Genomic DNA, 21,521 nt, shown 5'->3' with positions numbered 1-21,521 from the left:
GAAAATAAAAAAATCTAGCTGTTCAAGAAAGCTCTTGCAATAGGCACAGAAAGAGAACTCTGGTTTGCAGACGTATTCCAGTGTTACACTAGGAATATGTCATTTCAATACAGTATGCTTGAGTCTGATTCTTTAAGCAGGTAGAATATTAGCCTCTTGGAACTGCAGAAAAAAAGTAATAAATTCTAGGTTACTGTGCATGCTAATATTGCACTTAGCCTGATTTGTAGGGAAACTTCATTATTAGAGATGAGTGTAAGCATTTGCAGATTGTTGTCAACAGTTTTAACTCATTCTGATACCATAAAACGCCATTTAGGAATACTGCAGAGTAATTACAGACATTTTTTGTAAAACATATTGAATATGAAATAAGTATAAAAACTGGACTATTGCTAAAAAAGTAAGAAGATATAATGCCATAATAGTTAAGAGCTACACTTGCACTTACACATGAGAATTATTTGAGAATTCTTACAGAAAAATATATTCAGTTAGGTTTTCACACATTTATATAAATAATAATAGAGAACCTCACTGAATCCTCTGGTTCCTTTGAAGCACAGTGCAAGAAAAAAGAATTACCATGGAAACAACAAGAACAAAATTGTGATAAAACCTAGAAGAAATGCCATTGCTTCTCAGCAATGAAGGAAAAATACTGGCACGGAGCTACAGTAACTAATTAATGTCTTCAGTATTTAAAATATTTACTCATGGAAGTGCACGTTATTCAAATGAGTCCTCCCACTAAACTCAATGTGACTCAATTTGGGAAGAAATAAAGTGTGCGAGCTTTGTCTCCAGGGTGGACAAAAAAATTAAATAAATAAAAAAAAGATATTTCGAAATACACAGGATTTAGTAATTACAATATAATTGCCAAACACTGTCCTGAGATCAGATGTTCATCACAGGTCTGTTTCTATTTATAGGTTGGTTTTTTTTTCCACAACATGCGTATGTCTCACAGAATCACAGAATGGTTGAGGTTGGAAGGGATTACTGGAGATCACCTCATCCAAACCCATCCCCCAACAGGTTCAGCTACAGCAGGCTGGCCATCTCCATGGTGTCTGTCTTAAAAAAAATGAGACCTTAGTTTCAGAATGACTGGTTAATTATTTTAAAGGTGTGGTCTTCAAAAAAAGCCCATTACTTGCACAAAGAAAGAACTAATCTTACTTAAAATTACAACTGTCATGGGCATATACAGTATCCCAGAAAAAAAAAACCTCAACTTACTCTACTCAGTCCTTTCCCAAACTTGTCTTCACTTTAATCTTTCTGTGTATTTCATTCAGTACAGTGTGTTGGGCTTTTTTTTGCATTACCATCCTGGCCTTTTACTCCCAGCCATCAACACTCAATCATTTGCTTATCCCATAAGCACCTGTGTATTCCTTCTAGTTTTGTCCTTTCAGGCTTTAATTAAAAAAAAAAAAAAACAAAAACACACAAACCAAGCAACATGTTCACATGTATTAAATATTTGTGTTACCATAATTCTTACTACCTGACAACATGTCCCTTTGTGACCTCTGTTATGGCTAACTTATGTATGAACACTTATCTAAGTCTTCTCATCTCTTACTGTCTTCTCTTCCCACCTACTCCACAATTATTCATCTGTATTTTGTTTACAGTTTAAACACAGAATTCAATGAAACTGATTTTATCACAACCATTTTTGGAATGTTCTGCTCTGGCTGGGACTCACAGCACCACCACAACATGAATAAGCAGTACAAAGTATTTTCTTAAAACAGGTCAAGGAATAGTACTTTTGCCTTGGAGCATTGTTACTCATTTTGTGTCAACAAATCCCCAAACATCAGCATTTCTCCACTTAGATTAAATCGTAAGGGATGTTTGAACGGATAAGCACTGCTAAAGGCATAATCTAAAACAGAATTCTTCTAATGAGTTCAGTGGAGTCTGTATTAAACAGTATGTCTAACTACACACTGTTAATCCCTACACTTAATAACCAGATAATAAAACCAACAACCGCTGTCCTAAGAGATTAAGTTTAAATCAAATAACTCTTAACTTTGTATCAAAATAATTTTTGTGTACTTGTGCTGAAAGTGCTTATGCTATACCTTCATATCATATATTCCCATTGTGAAGCAAATCATGCAACCCTTGCAGCTTCTTTAGCAGGCCAGCCCAGATTACAGCAAAGATCATTGACACAAAACATAAAACCAGCCCATATACCAGGATAACCCCCCCACTTACAAGTACCTGTACATTTTTCTAATTTTTTAGTAAAAAAATATACCCCTATGATAAAGATCTTGTCTAAAAGATCCAACAAATGTGTTAGTGAAAAATACAACAATGTAAAGTTGGACAATGCTGAATGACCATATACCTACTACAGATACCCTCACTTGCACAGATGAATACACATACATAAACAGAAACAGACGTACGTATGAAAGTGTAATCACATTTTTCCTTTTTTTCAAAGTAAATCAAGAGCTTTTTCCTCTTACAGAGTCTGCCAGTTTTAGAAGGAGGGAAAATCATTCACAATCACTATTTAAATATGCTTGCTACTGAAGACATCAAGTGAAAAAACAAAATTGGCTAATGGCTGTGAATTTTAAAGCTGAGCATAAATGAGACTTCTTCATTAACAGGCACGGATAAAGTTTACATAGAAGAAACAAAAAAGTACAGTTTTCCTTTCATTCTATATCTGACATCAATAAAGAAAAGATTTATCCACAGGAAACTTCAACCATGGTTCTAATTACAGATTCTTCCTGCACTGATTCGATCTGGAAAGCACCTTCACTAAAAAATATACTACATCTAAACTTATATTCTAAATTATAATACACAGATAAATCTTGGTTTAATTTGAACAAAAATAATAAAAAATACCCCTAGTATTTCTATGTTATGGCAAAGACCTACCAGAGAAGTTTTTACTACCCAGATGAAGAGCAGCTGCTATGCAAGGATTTGAAATCAAAACACATGAAGAGTCTACTGGAAACAGGAATGGAAAACCACAACCACCCTGATTCAGGGCCAAGTAAAGCAGTAAATCAGACTTAGGTCAAACCACACTCTAGAGAGTTTTAATTTATACCATAAACAGAAACAAAGTTTATCAGATTTTGGCTTATGACAAGTGCTTTGATCTTTGAAAGAAAGCTGCAAACATAGCTCTAAAAACATTTAAAATTGTTTCATAAAATATGGAACATCATATTACATGACTACAAATTAAAGCCACCCTAGTTTGCCTTTTATAAATTAAAATAATATATTCTAGTTGAAGTTTTTCTAAAGGTTGTGGGCACACAATTTCCAACCATTATGTTTAAGAACATAATCAAAACCACTGAAAAATATTCTTTTGGCAGACAGTAGTTACAATGGAAAACATGAGTGCACATTATCTTTCAAACTAATTCTCAGCCTATCTTCAACAGCGAAAAATACATTTAATTTTATAATCAAAGAAAAATTATTCTATTTTTGTAACAAGAATACTCAGAAAATGAAAAGCAAACTTGAAACTCAAATTCTACTGAGGCATTCTCTAGGGTTTTTATAGTCTTAGTTTGATTATTTAATTCAATTTATCTTCCTAAAAACATAACGCCAAATATGGTATCTGAAAGTAAGTCATTATCAAATATACATGTTTTAGAGAAAATTCCTCTTTTAGTATACTCCTGGATGAGATTTTCCTTCCAAATAATCACTAACACATAACTGCAGCCAGGAATACAGAAAAGCAGACAGGTGAGAATGTTAAGGTCAGCCTGAGCAACAGAGTTCAAACCATGCAACAACTTAACACTTCTCTGTTACAAAATACCAAATGCAGTGTTAAGGAAACAGAATGAAAATACACACAACTAACCTTTAGTGGTTATCATCAACTATGTTCACAATATAGCCATTTTTAAAACAAATCAATACTGCAATCATACATCAATATGGACAAATCGGCTTAATATTACAACTTTGAACAGTGCCCCTAAATTCAGTTTTAGTGGTTTTCACCACAAAGTGTTCTGTTTTCACACTGAATTTTGTTTATAGGAAAATATCATCATTTATTAGAAACAATAGTTTCTTACTCACAAACATTTTATTACAAACCACAGAGGAATGTTGCCTTTCCTATGAAAGAAAAAAAAAAAAAAACAAACCCTGAAAATGAACAGCACAGATTCTTCAAGTTGAAAGGCTTACCTAAGACTTCAATCTTCACAGTTAAAGGTCTGTGCTTAATTTCAAGATGACATCTCAAGTTAAAATTTCTTTAAATGATAGTCTCACCTTACCATAAACATCAGCTCTACAACCCCACTGGGATTTTATTCTACTAGTTGTTAAAAAAAACAAAAAAAATTAAGAGCCCTAAATTAACTAGGGCTTTGCACAGAGACAACTACCTCAACTAATAAAAGCAGTAAATACACAAAAACTAATAAACCATCTGACAGTGGCAGATTTCCTGATTTTGATTGATACCTTTCTAGATTTCCTCCCACAAAGCTATACATAGGATATTACAACCAAAAGATACTTAGTTTAGTGCTTTAGTATCTCAAATATAAATGGAGAAGGTGAGTATGGGAAGTGAGTTAAGGCAGTGTCTTAGAGTGACAAGCCATCAGTTGGGGAAGCTATTAACTCATTTAAGACTTGGTAATAATGACAAGTTCTCATTTGCAACACTATTGTGCAATAGGACAATGAACATATACCATTAATAAGGAAACTGATCACAGAAACAAGGAATTCCTTAATACTCAACTTGCATGCACATTGGATACCACCCCCTTTTCAGTAAAAACAGTTGTAGCATTCTAAAGTTTCCTGTTGGAGAAGGATTCCTAAATGGACTATATAGACAAAGAGTAAGTGGAAGAAAATGTTCATAAGGTTCACACGTCTGCATAACTGTGCTACTGATGATGAGAATGAAACATGAATTTACAGATATCAAACACTTGTATGCCTTTTGTTGGTAAAGAAAATCAAAAGTTGGTAAAGAAAATCAAAGACATGACTTTTCTTTAGAAAGAATGGAATTACATAGAATCTGGTTAGCTGAGTATTGACCTTTTTAATATATTCAGCTGGACAGGAGGAAACATGCAGAAATTAAGCAGGTAGACAATGACATTTGGAACCTTTAGCCATGAGAGCTACTGCATTAACAGTTATGAAACACACACATGCTGGTCACAAGCTACTGGAAAGCAACTGAGATACTTATTCATAACTTGGTGCTACTGTATTTTAGTTGGTCACACCTTTGCAGTACTGAAGTAGAAAGAAATGCTGCATTTGAGTATTTTCCTGGCAAATGGTAAATAACATTAAAGGAAATCACATCTGCAAAACATTAACAAGTACTTAGAAAAAAGGAGACAAAAGAAAATTGAGCAAAGATAAGCTCCTAGAGCTTGAGCTTCTCCTGAATTTCTTTCAACATATTACTACACATATAAAAAGAGCAGTAGTCTACTATCTACTAATCTGTCAGCAGTTATTCTCCTGGCTTAAACGTATTTCACTGTGTTGATAGGAATAAAACTAGTATGATGTGTAAACCAGACATTTCTTAGAACTAAGAATGTGATGTGTGTTCAACATTTAGGTTTTAGGCTAAAACAAACACAAATCATCATAATTCCCAATTCCATATAATTTCAGTCCCTTTTATAGAACATCTCATTCAGTGTTCTTACTACACAACACACTAGGAATGGCAGCAAGTTCTATATAGCTTTCTACCCTCTAAAGTGGATATGCAAGTAAATGCATTTAGAGGAGTTTTCACAGAATAATAATACTTTAGCTTACAGAAGGCATCTGCCACAACTGAGACTTGTAGGGTGGTATGTCTCCTCTTGATCATCTATTATATCTGTTATAGATTTAGAATATAATAGAATGGAATGACTCTGAACATAAAGATTAACTTAGGAAATATTCCAGAAACTCAAGAACAAGAACAATCCTCCACACTCTACACCTCAAAAACGGGTAGGAGGGAATGTTTTGAAAATGTTTCAGTTATTTGGGCTTATCACAAGAATTTCTACAGATAAGAAGAAAACAAGGCTACATAAAACTAGCCAAGATACACATATATTGCATTTTATAGGATATTATGAAAGGTTTATACGTGGAGAATCACGGTATTAAAAACAAAGTGAGGGTCAGGTATGAATGAGAAAAAATATAAATTTTGAGCAGAGTACCATTTAGCATTTTTAGAGAACTGAAGAATGTTGTGACAACTTATTTTTCTTCAGTCCTGACAAACTTTTCACCCTGACCATGTACTAGTGGTTTACACTTTAGAAGCCATAATGACACCAAACCAAAAATGAACCTGTCTTTAAAATTAAAAAAAGGCCCCCCAAAACAAACAAAAACAAAAAGATCCCCCCAAAACCAAACAAATGAAGACAAACAAAAAACCAAACAAAAAACCAAAAACAAACAAACAAAAAAACACACCAAAACCACCCAAAAAAAGTCCAAGTTATCTAGCCAGAAGTTACTGAATACTCCTAGGAACTCCTGTTAGTAGCGTTATATATAGTATAGCTTTAAATTACATCTATATTTAGTAGTGGACAGCTTGTTGTGTTTAGAACTGATTACATTCTTTAACTATTTTTCAGAATCTGATGTAAAACTTTACAAGTCATTGGGTAACATGAAGCACAGTTTCACTGTGACAAATGAGCTTAATGTTATTGAACCAGTTGTATCTTCAGTAAAGACAAGGTCTGGAAATCAGCATTAAGATTATAGATATCATTACAGTACGACATGTACTGAGAAATTCAGAAGCTGTCACTACTAGTCTAGTGAATGATTTAAGGTTTCTCTTAAAGGTCAGGCAGCTTGAAAACATTCTGCATCTTGGTTCAGCTGGATTTTAAAATGTTAGGAATCCAGAAGACACACCTGATGCCAGCATACCCACTATTTGATCTGACAAACGAAAGATAAACTCAAGCTCATTTTCACAGAAGAGCACTGGACAGACTAGAAGCAGTGTGTGTCTTTTTCTCTACAGGGAAAAAAAATAATGACAACATAACAGCTAGTGCTATCAGTTCTCATATCTGGGAAAGTGTGAAAAAAGATTCAACTCCCTTGAATGGAAGGTTTTGAAAAGGCATAGAGAAGTATTGTCCATGCAATACCAGTATAATTAAAACAAGGTCAAGCTTAATTTTGCCCAATTACAAAAATTATTCTGATAAAGTAAGATTTTGTGTGGTTTTGGGTTGTTTCTGTGGTTTTTTTAAGTGTTTTGGTAAGTTTCCACAATCCATGGAAAACTAAAAATGTTACCTGAGGCATAAACCTTGAAAAGGATCCTATATAGCATTGAGCAAGATAAATTATTATTAAAGACCCAGTGGATCCCACATGAGAATGTATGAATATCCATAAGGATCATTTTAATAAACAGTATTACAGTATTTTCACATGGTGAAAATCCCAAAATGAGACTTTTGCTATGCAAATTGATGTTGGAAGATCCTCTGAAAATGACTCAACAGATTTCTGAGAAGCAAATGCTCACAGGAACTCTAGCAAGACAAGCTCCACTCCTAAGAGCCCAAAGATACCAGAGAGGAAAGAAGGCACTCCAAAGACATACAGATGGTGGAAAAAAAAGTTTGGCCTGACACTGAAAAGGTATTCTGACCAGAATGAGTGCAAGACAAATGAACCCAGAATAATCCCACTGTAGAAAAATACTTATGATGGTGTAACTTCAATTTACAAACATTTTCCTTCAGTTGGCAATTGGTTCTACTAAAGAATATTATTTGGACAACACTACAACAAACAAATCATTCAAGGGTCAGAAAGTTTTCATACCATAGGATGCAATACCACTACCCTCTTGAGCTAAGGGGTGTAACAAAGAACACAAATATTTGTTTAACAAAACAAACAAACAAAACCAAACAAACCCACCCCACACATTAGCAGAGGGAAGACTGCACTGCCTTGTAATCAAACGACTTTTCAATAGCCTGGAAGACAAACATTACACTTTTACTTGTAGTTACACTTCTGAGTGAACGACTTTGAGAAGAGTTAAGAATGGGTACTTTTTACTGCGAAGCTAGCAGGTGACTGGGAAAGCAGAGGAATGGAGCTGCATGCAAAGAAGTTGTTTCCAGCATTTTGATTCCTTCAATGCACAAGAAAACACAATTTTATTTACATTCAATGTTTATCTATATTCTATGTTTATCTACAGGCTATGTTTATCTACATCTACATATAGACAGACATATCCCAGAGGTATATCCTATTAAATCAGACCCACAATTCAGTTCCTAATACAAAAATCATAGAAGACACTGAAAACCATCTAAACATCAGATGAAAGAAAATAACTGTTCTTAGTTCAGGTCATATATACTTCAGAAATCCTCTGTATATCATGTTCACAGAGACAAAAGGTAGCATAAGGAAGAACACTCATCGTATCCAATCATTAATTCCAAAGTTTACTGAGAAAATGCCTTACAATAGCCAACAATACTGCTTGAAAAAAATGAGATGAAAAAGTGTCAAGCACCACAACAAAATTTCCAAGAAAGTGGTAAGTCATGAATATAGCCTTAGAGGAAGATTGCCTTATTACGATTCTCCAACATCCCTTAAGTCTACCTGACTAACCTCACTTTCTATAGCACCTTTCACAGCTGCTTACGAGAGTAAGAACCAAACCGGGCAATGTACCTGCCATTCAGATGGGACTCCCTACAAAAGAAATAACCAATAATGGAGCTCTGAAAGCAACAGCATGAAGATGCCCACAAATACCCTTATTAGCCATGGAAACAGCTCCGTGAGTTGAGAAAAACCCCTAACTTTTTCTAGCATATGTATCACCCATAAGCCAAACAGAGTAAGAACATGTTTAACTACTATACACCCAGCCTATTCCCTCTTCAGAACTGGTAGATAAAATAATCTGTATTAGACAGAAATTGTGAACGTGAAGGCCAAAGCCTCAACCAGTGAGCTATTCCTGGTCATCAAAATCAGCTGCCAAAGACCAATCTTCCCTGTACGCTAGTAAGCTGTTCTGTTACCAAAACAAGATGTCATGTTCAGACTGGCCACTGGATAAAATCATTGTGATGCCCTGATGCCTGAGCCACGCCATGAAGTGTTCAGGGGCAGTTCACAATGGAATACTCAGTAGCAGGAACAACTATCAGTTCAGTAGCAGAGTCACGCATACTTCAGTAGCTAAGGAAGCACTCTGGCATGCTTGAATTTGCCAACAGATACAACCAAAGATGCAAACTTTTGCTCCCCTTCCCTATCCTTCTTTTTCGTAACTGTAAAAGAGCTTATCTCAGCAGTTCACTATGACATTGAGATTCTTGGTGTGTTGTTTTTGTTCATATCCCCTTCTTTGGAGGTTCACGTATTCAGGGTGTGTGTTTATGAAATAATACATACAGCAATCAGCTTATAGTTGTGAGGCCTTGACTATTGTAACTCTTTTCTTAGGACCTTTCACTAAGGATCACTGCTACTATTCCAGAACAAAATGAGCAATTCCTTACATTTGAGAACCTCCAATGTATATTGGCTCTACTTTAGACCTTTAAATGAGCATTCAATATTGTAATAACTTATCCACAAGACCTCCATAATGGATATATTCACCCTTCTATCACTGCCACTGCATCTTTGTTCTTCAGATTATGGGTTTCCTTTCCCACTTTTGGAATGCCATCTAGTGTGAAACTTCTAAAAGCCATACTATTAAAAAAATTAAATAATCCTATTTCATAATGAATTTGAAGGCACTGAAAGCATTTCCTTTCTTCCTCCCCCAAAAAGGCATTTAAGCTATCAGCATTCTGTTCCTATTCACTACCTTTCCCTCTGTTCTTAGGATTGCAAGATTTCTGTAATGCCTTTGGTATCTGTTTCTATTTATTTCTAAGGCTGTATGCATCCTTTGGATATAATAAATGAAATAAGCATTTTTTATTGACATGAAAAAAACAGTGGTCACCTGTCTAATCTTGACAGATACTAGAAGGTGCAATGAATCTGTTAAGAAAATGGTGCAGCAGCACAAAACTTAAAGATACAGTAAAAAAAAAAAAAACAACTCTGCTAAGCATCAAAATAATAAAACCAACACTAAAATTTCTTCTTAAATGAAAGCTGTAGATACCTCATCCCCTCACAGAAAGCAATTATAATTTTCCTGCTTTATACAATCATGATTAATGAAGTATCTCTACATAAACTGCTCAAGCACATTTCCCCTAATGCATAAACATACTGCCTCCTAACACTTATGGTACCACATTTTATTACACCAGTCTAGGTCACTAATTCTGATTAACTACTACTCGGTTTTAGAACCAGAACCTCTGTTTAGAAGAGAAACCGCCATGCTATGTGCCATAGAAACAGAAGCAGAGACAGCTTGCTTCCTCTACAGAATACTAATAATACCCAAAAGAAAAACACTTGTAGATAAGAAAAATCATTAATGTTTTCTGCATATGGGTAGATACAACTGAGAACTACATGTACACAGAGAAACAACATCCAAGCAAACCCACAAACTGATACTTGGATGAAGGATTAGAAATACCAGTAGCAGCAGCAACTTTGAGATTAAGTAGTAGTGCTGGCATTAAAGCAAACTATTTTTTTAGACCTATTTCTTCTATGCTCACACACACTACCATCCCCTCCCCCGCCCTCCCAACTACAGCTATTACGAACATGATTCAGAGTTTTTACATCCAGACAAGAGTTTCATCCTAGTTCACCAGCACAGCCTAATATGGCAGTAAATAAGTACTAACTTTACAAAGATCTAAGAACTCATCTGAACTGACAAGAAGTAATAGAGCAAGAAATCCAAGACATGGAGTCAAGTATTTATCTGCACTTACTGGACAGAACATACGTGTCTTACTAAAACTGGCAAGTTTCTGAATTTCCCTGTATTCTCTCATTTTATGTTAAGAACTTTTCACCGTTTTCCTTCCAACAAGCAGTGATGAAATTTCATTCGCAGATATGCACCTTGCATAGACATCTCATGTTGTAATTTTTAAGTGCTAGAAGCAACAGAATTTAGATTTAGAAATTAACAAAAATATTTCAACATGCCCTATTTTTGGCTCAATCAATACTCTTTATGTTTCAGATTAACTATACTGACTAATGGAAAGGTCTGGAGTAGATAAGTGCAAGTGATATCCCTCTTTATTTGGCAGCTGTTAGACTGCTTTTTTTACAGTACTGGGTCCAGGTTTGGGCCCTCCAGTACAACTATGATGTTGATAAACTGAAGGAAGTTTGGTGGAGTATCACTAATACAGTCAACCGTATCGAGTACCTGCCCATACAAGGGAAAGCTGAGGTAACTGACCTATTTCATCAGCCTGGAGCACAGGTAGCTCCCTAATGCCTATGAGATGCCCAACAAGATAAACTTATATCCTTTCCTGTGGTGCAAAGCGGAAGGACAACAGACCATGGACATACACTGAAATGAAAGGTTGAAATTAGACATAAGGAAAAAAATTTCATGGTGAGGGCTGTCTGGTAGTGGAACAGGTTGCGGAGAAGCTGTGCAATAAAATAAAGCCATCTGCAGTCTGGTCTGGCAGCACAGCTGACCCTGCTTGAAGAAAGAATTTGGAATAGAGATACTCTGATATCCCTCCTCAACTGAATTACTGCTATTAAGTAGTAGTATTATAAACTATGGAATTCTATTCCATAGTTTTCTTTACTCTTTGTTTCTATTTTTTTCTTTTCATAGACTTTTTTTTTGTTCTGCCATCATCCCCACATTTTCTAATGGAAATTTAATGTACTGCAGCAGTCTTTCTTGCTGTGTTTTCATACAGCCTCTTCCTCATCTACAGTGCCAAGTGTTTTCATGTAGTATGTGGATACAAATGTGATCTGTGAAACTGACACTGATTACTGTTAGGAACTCAGGCTATCAATCTTATTTTTTTATCTGTGAAAATACAGTGTTGAAAATTATCCAGGAATAATTTTCAGTGTTTTGACATCTCCCAGTCCTTTTAGATGAATGCTGTAAAGAAGAACATACGTATAAAGATGAAGGTATTGAATTATGTGACAAAGATGAAACTCAGTGCACACAAGTGCAAGGTAATGCATGGTATCACAGCTATTTTTAAGGCAATTACAGAATAAAAATAAATTACAACTTTTCTGGAAACAAACATGGTTGTCAGTGTCAATGAAGTATATCCTCAATGTGGAAATACCATTTAAAGAAATGTTGGTATGCCAGGCATATGTTAGAAAAAGAGTATTCTAAACTATACACTATTGCCTAAATATGAAGTTTTATTTTGGCAACTAATCTCATATAGACCATAATACAAAAAGTAAAGATCAATTCTAAAAAAGTCTAGATGCATAGTTTCAAAAAGCTACAGATACTGTAATAAAATTAGAGCTATAAAAATTATTAGATCTATAAACCGAAGTTTTTTTAAATGGCATGTCTTAAATACATTGTACAACATTAAAAAAGGAGAAAAATAAAAAAGAACAGTACCACTTTACATAAAAGCAGTAAAATAACAAACTGTCTTGCTGGCTTTAAAAAGGTATTTCAAAAGCTCATTATACTAGTTATATAATAATTTATAATATCCAGTATTGTATTAGTAATATATAATACTGGATATTATACCCCTATGCACAACAAAGAATGAAATAGAAAACTTATTTTACAAGTTTTATTATATAATCTAGAAGCATTTCTGTACTTTCCTTCAGTATTGAGATAGAAAAGTTAAGCTTTCTACTCCAAGTTTACTTTGATATTACACAGTACTATGTTTTCTATTTTACCTCTTAGGTAGTTTTTGGATAATTTATAATCAATGTAATTACCAGGAAAGAAGAGATAATAAAAAGAATGATTCTAGGAAAGACTGAAAGATTACTGTGCAGACACTATGGGAAAAATTTGTTGCATTTGAACAGCATCTACACTGTGGTGGTAACCAGGCAAAAATCATGTAAGATAAACTGAAACATGAACTGTTTCTGACTAAGGACTTTTATATTATATAGTACTATTGCAGTTGTCACAGATTAGAAGACAACAAAGTTGTACCACAATCTAAATAAGAAGAATACAGCATACATTTCCGAACACATATTCTATGTTATTTTCTACTAAGATACTCAACTGAAATGTAAAGATTCAATGATGAAATGCTAGATTAAAGAAAACAATCTGAACAAATCATACCAAGGAAATTGTGAAAGGTCATGTTCTAATTATAAGAACACAGAGAGCTTTTTCTGCCTCCTTTCCAAAAGGTTTTCAATAATGTCCTTTCCAAATACTTACTGGAAAAGAAACCTGCTGTAGAATAAGTAGTGTCCTTAAATGGAAAAATTAACAAGTTAAGAGGAAAGAGGGAAAGACTAAACTATCCATTCTCACAGTAGACAGAGATCACTTACAGTACTACAAGGGATATGCAGTTAGGGGTCTGGAAAATGGCAGCAGACATCAGAGCTGAGAATTTAGGTATTTGAATGATGACTGTCAGGCATAAGGATGCGTGTCACAGTTAAGGACAACACAAGGGTCTCAGGGCTAAGCAACTGTGAAGAACAGCAAATGACATTCTATATACACATGATGTACACAGGAGAAAAACAATCGTAACTTCATACACAAAAATAATGGACTTTCACTATTATTGCACTCAGGAGTGTAAGTTTGTATTTTGATATCCATAAAACTGTTGGCTCAGTATTAACAAACTGAAAACCATATGTTACAAATTTCTAAGTAAAAAATACAAGATAGAAAGAGTATGACAGTGCATATGATGACATAAATAGTATGCCTGTGTTTAAACCGTATTCAGCTCTGGTCCCTTTGTCTTTGAAGAATGCTAGAAATGGAAAGGATTCAGAAGAGACCAAAACGACTGTTAAAACAATAGGCTGGCCTCTAATAAAGGAATTCACATAAGCTTACATGCCTCAAGATACAGAAATCACTTGAGCTAAATGTGTCTTCATGATTTTGCAGAAATCTGACAGGAAAGGGACTGATTCATCCTCTCTCCTAATACAAGAAGTTTCATTGAGTAAGTTCCAAAAATAAACAAAAGAACATGATGGTTCCTTTGCAAGTACTCATTAGTAAATAAGAGTTTCTGTCACCTTTGTAAACATTTCACTTTGTCACAAACTGGCTTGTAATGAGTGTATTTCTGAAGACTAAAATCTGCAGAAACTCATAGTAATGAAGAAGGCTTTAATCATGGATTTCAGCAGACTAATCCGCGCATGTATTCAACTTCATTGACACATATGCGATACAAATACCGAAGTTCAACACATGGTATTGCCCTTCCTGAACACTGAGGTTTTTCCTCATCAAAATATGCTATTAATATAATATACATATTATTATATATAAAATATACAATTATACAGCCTAAGTAAGCTATTATAGAAATACCATTTGTATTCTACACATTGTCACACTTTGTGTTAAAAACATAACACATGAAGTGTAATTTAAGGGATAATTATTCAGAACATTAGATTTCATTAATAAGTACAAGGTCACTGCAAAATTGATCAGGACAGACATTATGTCTTCTATGTTACTACACAAGAAAACAGAATTGAGGACTCAAAATATGTGTAACAGATCAAGATACCTGTAATGTAAGAGACAGAATGTAAAGTACGCACACAATGAACCCCAGCGCTATATGCACACAATGAATCCCAGAGTATACGTTCTTTTTTTATTTGTCTAGCAACAATTTTTTACTATCATGAAGCTCTCCTGCTCTCAAAGGAAGTTCAAACTATGTCATAATATTTTAAAATATAAACCAGTTTAATATATATAAAAAAATTAAAATTATGTAATTGCCAGAACAATAACAAAAATTTTTAAGTCAATATTAAGCAGGCAGGCTTACATAACTATACTCACACAAAAACCCAAATATATGATCTATAATATGCCATAACTGTTTGAAGTTAACTAAAAGCAAATGTGCATAAAGGCTTTTAAATGTGTTAAATATCCAGTACAATGACTACAAAGTTAAAGATGTGAATTTAAAATATGTTCTGGAGAACAGTTATGGTATATATATGTTTGTATACAGTCCATAAGTTAACAGTAACTTACACATAGCTAGAAATAATTTTTCAATGATATTTCACATCAAGTGCACTGACTTTAAAAGAAAATCTGATAATCATAAAAAAGTTTGCACAAAATTAAGTCATACAAAAGAACTGCTGATACCAGCATTTTAAATATTCTATTATATATGCAACTACTAATTTGCCAAAATTAAAAAAAAAAAAAAAGAAATTAGCACAGAACACTCTAAAGCAGCATTTGCATTTTAAAGCTAAGAAAGTTTGCTAAAACTTTGCATGGAAATGATCACAGACATCAATTCATAATAAAAATCCTAGTTAAAATATATCTTAGAGATAATTTACAATACTTTGTAAAAAAATAATAGATGCATGAGTCTACATTTTCTTTATTTAATAGATTACGAGACTTTTGTTCTGAAGTTTCATGATCTTTACAAAAATACATCCAACCAGCATTACATAATGATACAAACATTAGTCAACAATTGTTGTACATTTATCATCAAGACAGTTTACTTTAGGTTGAAACTCCTTGCTGAAAACAATAAACCTGATGTTGCCAAATCCTCCACAAGCATTCTCCTGTAGTCAACATACTTATTTACCAATAAATGTTCTCCTTCTCATACATGCACATAAGTTTCATGGGTCATATTCCTTATGGTCCTGCTGTGTCGATTACCTTAGCTACAATAAAGAATCTATAAACTCCATAATCTTAGCAAGCATATTTTAACTGCTGTTATAATTCCTACAGAATAAACATTATCCTTAGAAAGTGATTTTTACAAAATGAATACCATACTGTTTTTCAACTGCTTAAATGCCTTGCTACATAGCTTTGAATGGGCTGATGAAATAAAACTACACAAACATTATAGAGAGTGAAGCTAGTTTCACAAACGACAATCACTTAAATTATCTCAATAATTCAATAATGTTTTATTTCATGAACTCATAACAAACAACCAGGAGGATTTATCAATACTAAATGTTTATAATTCTATTTATTACAGCATTTCACAGCTAGGGAATTGACTATCTAGCATCTCAACTTCCCATTTCAAGTTTTAATGCTTAAACTATACTCATAGTGAGACTTCACGCTGGAGCAAAACCTTGATCTCCACAAAGTGAGTCTGATTTCTATGTTATGGATCTTAAATTATTTAATAAGCAGAATTTTTCTTAGTCTTATTTCTGCTAGTAATAATACAGTAATAATAATGAATAATACAGCTGAGAAAGCATTCTAGCCTGTTCATCCTGAAAAGACTTGCTCAATAAATATCAACAAATTCAGCCTTACTGAAAGTTGCAGAAATACTGCTCAGAACAGAATTTATAAAAAAAGTACCCTTTGCAGTTAATCTGTAATTTGTGTGATGAGCCTTAATTTGGGCTAGAGAACTATATTATTTTATTTTAATGTTTGAATCTTTAAAGTCATACTTGGTTTCAGGAACGATAGGTAGAAAGCAAACTTCAAAAGAAGCTTCTATGGGAATCTGATAAAATCGTTTCACAATGCCATCTGTCAGTAGAGTGCTCCCATAGTACTTCAAATATTTTGAAGTGGGATGAACAAATGCATTAGAAAGGAAGAAGTGCTCTTTCCGTTAAACTACAATGATTGTCAGTTAAACACATATAATTAGCATCTTACACTGCACCACACCAGACAGACTGCTAGAAAAGTTCTTAAATTAGTAAGGTACTGTCTAAAAGCAGAATGGGTTCTCTTTTTAAGACATTTCCATGTGTACCTTCCCCTCAATTTGAATGAAAACTCTACTATATCAACTAGCAACAAGCTCAAAGAGGAGACATACACACATTTTATTAAAACTCATATTAAAAACATCTGTTTCCTAATGTCTAGCTCTGTTTCATCTAAAAGTCTATCTTTTAACTATACAGAGTTTCCAACTTTTAATTGAAAGGAAAAACAAGTAAGAAAAAAAAGTATATCTCTAACACACAGGTGAACTGCAAATTTCAGAACAAATTATTAAATTTCTGAATTACGGGGTTTATTTTTACAATATTTTAAAATATAGTTATGCTAAAGTTATTTAATCTCACATTAAGAATGGATAGGCCTATTCTTTCATTGCAATCTTCTATAATATTATATACAAGGCAATTTATTTTTAAATGCAACCAACAATTTAGTCCAATACATATACATATTCATTAAGCCTGATCAATCTAATCAAAGATGTCCTTGGAAGTATTCTCAAGGAAGACATTAAATCAGCATAAAATGACTATTATAAGCGACACAGCAGAAGGAAAAAAGAGGTTACTGTATACTGAAACACTTCTTCAACACTATAAAAACTCAGTTTCTACATTTCTAGAAATACATTCTATGACCTTGAAAACAAAATTGCAATGTATGAAAACACAGAATAGAAACTATTTGTGTATATCAGATATTCAGATACAGATGCATTTCTGCACTAAACCTGAAATATACTTACAAATGTAAAAAGTACCTTTATTCTTAATGTGACTCGTACATTCAGCCTAAAACTGGAATGTTTGAACATGCGAATTTTCATCTGCTACAGTGAAAATGACTATCTTCTTTCATGTGCTGAGCACCCATTTTTCCCATTTGATTACAAGAGAGTTATTAACACACAAAACTCACCACAAAGCATAGCTTTCAGAAGAGTAGCATACTTCTCATATGTGATCATTAATACCTTAGGAAAGACACTTAAGCATTCTATAACCACAATATAACGATATTTAAAGTACATACACCAAGTGACCCTTATTATTGCGTCTTCTATACAATTACAGCAACAGGACAAAAATCCTGCAAATGGCAAAAAAGGGCAGCATGTTGACCTTTACACTCTAGCAGAAAAGAGATGGACCAAGACATCTAAAGCAAGAGGAGAAAAGAATCAGTGTTTAGAACAAAAGCAAATACACTTAATGACACATACTATTCAGTTTGTTTTTAAATTTGTGTGGTTTATTCTTTAAAATTAGGAAAGAAAAAGCAGTATTAACTCATAATTCATAAGGTACAGCATCTGTCCAGCTAGAATCCTTGGCACTTACAACTTCACATGAGGACAGGATTGTATGAACAGGATTGGAAAAGAATCTAAAAGTTCAGATGTGTTAAGAAGAACTTTCCTCATGCATGGAATTACACATAGTTTGGGGCAATTATAGTTATTAACAAGGGCCGTGAGTCAAATATGATAAAATTCTTTCTAGGGAAAAGAGCTCAAGTATAGAAAACTTCAATGAGCAGGAACAATACTTCGCATTTGAGAAGACATAGAATTAAAAAGCAATGAAATTGAAGTGATATCATCAGGGAAAGACCTTAGTCAAATGACCTTGGAAGCTGCTTTTTGAAGAAACAAAATTTAAGTATCTAGATAAGACACTGGTAACCTGTAAGAAGAACAAGCATTTGAATGTTTTTACAAACAGCAAAGTTTAGACACAAGCAATCTGAATTTTCATAGATAGGTTATGCAATTTGACACATAATTTACAGTCTTGTGAAGAAAAAATAATTTATCCACAGTAACCAAAAATAGGTAAGAAGGAAGTGTCTGTGAGGAAAACTGAGATCAGATTTAAAAAATAATCAAGTTGCAAGTATCTGTAAGAAGATGAATACAGTGAAGACAAGATGTCCTAGGAATCAAGGACAGAAAAACTAGGTATTTGATCCATCACAAGAAACAAAAAAACCCACAGTCCTGACCACATCAGTGTGTAAGATCACTTAAGTAAATAAAGAATTTTAGGAAGCAAATCTCTGGTACATAGACTGAAATGAGATGATGGCAGGCAACCTACCAAATACTATGATATATACGATAGATGGAGTCACAAATGAATAACAGTTTCTTGTAGTTGATCATGACTACAGAGCCATGCTCAGTAACTGAAATGCATGCGTACAAATTGCGTACATGTGCTACAGAAAGAACAGAGAGAGGGAGTGAGAAAAAGTAGAATCATACCACTTTAACAAGAGGAAATCACTAACTAATAGAACAAAAGCTGAAATGGACAAGCTCCAAAGAAAAGGAAGACAGGATTAACTCAGTATTGGTATACATCATGTACCCAATTATGTATATGGGATTGCTTTGTTCAAAATGCATTAAAAATGCAGAAAAAAAAACACGCTTATGCCTGCCAAATACAAAACAACATACAAACAAGCACTATTTCTGGGCATTGTAGGTAGGAGAAAAAAAATGAACTGCTACCTTCCATCTGATAGTACATTTATGAATCAGCAGAGAGAGTTCAATAAAAGGTTATACAGCTGACCATAGCTTTTCATGCTCATCTTAATGAATCATCTACAAATGCCAGCTACGTAAAGAAAAGAATAGCGGAAGAAACCAGTACCTTAAAAGACAGTTTCATGTTGTGTATCCATTTTTTAAAATCTATGATAAAAACCTAATCTTTGTGGTCTTTTTCACACTTACAGTAGTTTTGCCAAATGAGATTGGTATTACAACTGAAAATATGTTTTGTTAGTGTCACTGCCAACCTTAAGCCAGTACCTATACAAATAAAAAAATCCTTCAGGTTCTCCTTTGACATTACAAAACAGGAAAAGGAGAAGTACTTTCCTTCAAGCTACAAATGAAGTTTGATAAGCTATCATAAATTAGACAAAGGTAGTAACCTCAGGCAAAGAAAGGCAGAATTTTATTATTTTGCAAGGGTACTATTTTTTTCTTCTACCTATGTGCTACTTGTATCATTGTCAGAAAGAAATCACTGGAGTGAAAGCATCCGAGACTTATTTTTGTTTCTTGAATCTCATGTTAGCCAGTGAAATTTAATGTTAAAAACTAGTCAACCTTATTAAAAAGGAAAATTAATTTTATTACTGAGCCCACAAGAGCTCACGTAACGCTGTATGATGAAATATACAGTACAAAATTGTCACATTATCAGATGTGCACTGCTAACACTGATGAAAGCCTATTTAATCTGCTATATTTATTTTAATGTGGTTACTGATATGAGAAAAGTGGCATAAAAAGATGAAGAAATTAGACCATAAACTGTGAATAACATAATAGGATGATATAATATTAGAAGTAATTTCTCACAAGAATCCTGTGCTGAATTAGAGCAACTTTCCAGCGATATGCCATTTCCTTCCTGTGTACTCCATACTCCCTGAAAATATATAAAACGGAATGGGTTTTACAGTACCTGGAGTCATGTTAATGTTCAGTTACTCTCTAGGTTTTATGATTCCCTAAGAGCATACCACAGCCAGGAAGAAAAAATTCACCCTTATTTCACAAATAAATTTACTTTTTTACTGATTCTTCCCTGTAGGAGCCGTAATTGTAACTGTTATGCCACTGCAGACAAACCTGATGCTACCAAGATAGTCAATGAATGCGCTGGAACAACTGTCTGCAACTCACCCTGCACTGAAATACCTTTCAGCAACATCACATTGTTAAAAATAAAACTGAAAAATCTTTTTTTTAATGGTGAGACTCAAAATTGAACTACCTTTTCTCAGGCAGAAATATCAATGAGAAGGGTTAACTTAATTTTGGAGCAACCACACTTAAAGTACATGGAAGAAAATTCCGGCCTCATTTAAATCAACTGGATATCACTGACTTCAGAAATCTATTCTTCAAGCTAAACCCTAGAAAAACACTAGAACTGCACTGCACATAGTGTTGTCTGCTTATTATAAGACAGTATTTTAGGAAGCAACCTGCAAGCAACTCCAAAGTACCTTCTCCTTACATCTAAAAAGCAAAAAATTGTCAATGTATCCACAGAACATCCAGGAACGGTTGGCAGAAAATGAACTCTGAAAGTGTTTCCAAGGTCCAAATTTAACATTTTAGTATTTTTGTGTACCAATTTGGACTACAGAGACTTTAAATATCAGTACCTTTACAGGATGGGAATTACAGCTGCCTGCCGCACTCTCCTTCCCAGCAGTATCAGCCAAAGCTCACATTTCCAGTCTGTGATATCTGGTAAAAAATTGAATGGAATGCCACATCACTGCTCTGCAGATTTCTGAAGCTGAATTATCTGTTCTTTTTGCCTATCTAATCACTACACTCCTCATATGCTGTCTCTTCTCTTACAAGTATATCCAATTTGAACTAGTTCTCTCGTTTGAAAGTGCTAAGGTTTTTAGGCATGTATGGACTAATATGCTTCACAGCTCATGTTACAAACTAATGAATACCAGAAGAACTAACACTGTATTCAGATCTCTGGGAAAAAAA

At 33.9% G+C, this 21,521-nt stretch overlaps 1 protein-coding gene across 4 annotated transcripts in view; it reads right to left on the bottom strand.

Annotated features, from left to right (window-relative positions):
* The window catches only part of NOVA1 (NOVA alternative splicing regulator 1), a 153,528-nt gene that overhangs the window by 74,017 nt on the left and 57,990 nt on the right, over positions 1–21,521 (bottom strand). The window contains exon 1 of one of the 4 annotated variants that reach the window (XM_061367655.1): positions 20,361–20,410. The exons of the other annotated variants lie outside the window; for them this stretch is intronic. The gene's annotated coding sequence lies outside the window, so the exon portion shown is untranslated. Of the gene's footprint in view, positions 1–20,360; positions 20,411–21,521 lie in introns of those variants that run through there. 4 annotated transcript variants of the gene reach the window in all.

Source organism: Neopsephotus bourkii, unplaced genomic scaffold, assembly GCF_033783945.1.
Source record: "Neopsephotus bourkii isolate Nb327-2 ecotype Australia unplaced genomic scaffold, CSIRO-AGI_Nbou_v1 NB_1388, whole genome shotgun sequence".
NCBI lineage: Eukaryota > Metazoa > Chordata > Aves > Psittaciformes > Psittacidae > Neopsephotus > Neopsephotus bourkii.
The sequence above is the reverse complement of the archived record's forward strand: the minus strand, read 5'-3'. Positions and strand labels throughout refer to the sequence as shown.